The sequence below is a fragment of the Apis mellifera genome, linkage group LG4 (genome assembly GCF_003254395.2).
Source record: "Apis mellifera strain DH4 linkage group LG4, Amel_HAv3.1, whole genome shotgun sequence".
NCBI lineage: Eukaryota > Metazoa > Arthropoda > Insecta > Hymenoptera > Apidae > Apis > Apis mellifera.
Window position 1 is genome coordinate 9,557,058 of NC_037641.1, and position 2,520 is coordinate 9,559,577.

The 2,520-nt window shown below is 37.0% G+C and overlaps 1 non-coding gene across 1 annotated transcript; it reads right to left on the reverse strand.

Moving 5' to 3' along the window:
• Positions 1–1,739: 1,739 nt before the first annotated feature.
• Positions 1,740–1,821, reverse strand: TRNAS-AGA. The gene has a single exon. It is a non-coding gene; the product is annotated as a tRNA-Ser (tRNA).
• Positions 1,822–2,520: the final 699 nt, after the last annotated feature.

Consider the following 2,520-nt stretch of genomic DNA (forward strand, 5'->3'; position numbering starts at 1 on the left):
AATTCTTGTATATATATATATATTTTTCTTACCTGAGTAGTTGTTTATTCTCTTCTCTCGAGTTAATCTACTAGTTTCGCAACGTAATTGTGTTATTGCTACTTGTCTGGCCACGATCGTCTCCACTCGTTGGACCATAATTCCACTTGTCTGGCAGTGACTATCCCATTCCAGTTTACTTACCCGCGTCTACCGATTTTAATACCGATCATAATTTTTGTATCATCGTTTTTGCGTAATTTAATATAAATTTAATATAAATCCCCAATGGATTTTGAAAATTTTTCGCGAGTAATTGTAATCTATCGTCGAATAATCCTATGCTATGCAACGAAACTATCCGTTTATTTCGTATAATAGAATCTTTGAACAGGGGAAATCAACGTTTATCAATTTCAATTTTCCAATTTTTCCCCATCCTCTTCCCCGCTCCGATGTAATTAATACAAATGTTCCGTGTAATAATAATAATAACGGAGATAAATACCTCTGGCTAGGTGTAGGAGGATGACGATACGATACGTGTACGCCCGCGGAACAATGGGAATCGCGTATCGCGTGTAATTGCGTTATTTCGATAATACAGAAGTCTATTCCGGCCGAGTGATGCTATCCATCCAGTGTAAACGAATCCGGTGTGACGTTACCCGGAGGGAGGGAGGGAGAGCAGAAAACGATAAAGTTGGCCGTGCAGGGCAAAATCTGTTGCTGCTGCTGCTGTTGCCGCTGCTGTGATGAATCCCTGGAAAATTAATTTCTAGCCCCCAACGACGACGCGTCGATACGCGGGGTCAGCGACGTTGCTTGTACGCCATCATTAATGCAACGTAATACCGAGTCCTCTCTAATACGAGGGGGGAGGGGAGGGGCGTATAATTTCAAACGAGGGTTGTGCAGCTGCGGCGGTAATTATTAAACGGAAAATAGCAGACTGACGTGTGCTGTTCGTGTCTTAAATTTAAAAAGAAGAGGGGGAAAAAAAAATGAATAAAAAAATAAAAATAAGAAAAAAGAAGTAAAAATAATACGAATATTCGACGTGATGTTAAATTTTTGCGATGCGTGCACGTATATATAAATAGAATGCAAGATTTTATCAAAAGTGTGAATTCTATTTGTTCGATTCATAGATGGAGTTTTGTTATTCTTATTATTTAATTATAGTTTGGTTTATCTCTATTCCCGTCTGATTAGGATGATTTTTTTCGCATCGCGTTGATCTTAGAATATTTAAGCACGTAAATGAGGCACGTACGTGGATCTAATAAAAAAATAGAAATTGGCGTTGCGGTTTATCTCAAGGGCAATTGCATTTGAAATGCATTAATGTTTATATTTCCATATATTAAATCGACAATAAAATAGAGACGATGAATTTGCTTGTTAAATATTCATAACCATATTCAGCACTCCAGAGATCATTTATTACTCGGGAAGCAATGGAGTAGATTTTACGTCGACGTGTAAAATAGTGTTATATTTCCTTCCTGTCTAAAGATGTAATTGTAGTCTTTTCCATTTTATTTATAAAAGAAAAAGAAAGAAAAGAAAGAAATAATAACAATTGGAATAACTTTCAGCCTTCTGGTTTATAGATATCTTTTCTTTATCGATAACTCGATTTACTTGCAAAAATAAATAAAGATTAAAAAATATTTTCAATCGCACACGTTATATTTATCGATATCGATGATCAAATGTTAAAATATAAGCGCGGCGATATCGCAACTTTCAGAAAACGCAGTCGGTAGGACTCGAACCTACGCTCCCAGAGGGAATCTGATTTCTAGTCAGACGCCTTAACCACTCGGCCACGACTGCTTACACGAGCAGTCCTCATCTTTCTCACAATTATTCCCTGCTTCTATATTTTACTATTTTAAATACCGTATACGAATTATAAACAAACTGCATTTTCAAACTTAAATTATATTTCTCTTTCTATCGAATTGAAAAAACTTTTGCTCATTCACTAGGGAAAAATTGTAAGAAAATTTGCAGAGGAAATTGCAAATTCAATTACAATAATCGATCCTCTCGTCGAGTCTCTCGTATGAAAAAGTCAAAGGGCGGTATGAAAAGGCGGGATCGATTTCGTTTCCATAACGTAACCGAAGTCGCACTTTCCACTTACTTGGTCGCGTCCCGACTACGTTCATGCAAATTAGCCGACGGATGCTCATACGAAGAGCCACGCGTCTCGACATCCTTTAATTAAATCCGCAACCGCCGATTCAACTCGACGCCGCCAACCCGAGCACCTTGTCATCGGGCGCTGTGATTACAAGACTAGTGCTAATAATCTGTGATGTCGTTCTAATAAATGCATCCGCCGCTTCCATAATTGTAGCAAACTCTCAAAAACGAATTCTGAACACAATCCCGTGAGATATAGGTCACTCTATTCTTCCAACACCACGAAAATAGTTCACTATGGAGAATAACAGATTTATTTTAAATTTTTGTGATATACAGACTGATAGTTAAATAAGAAATTATTAAATTAATAAATTAATGAAT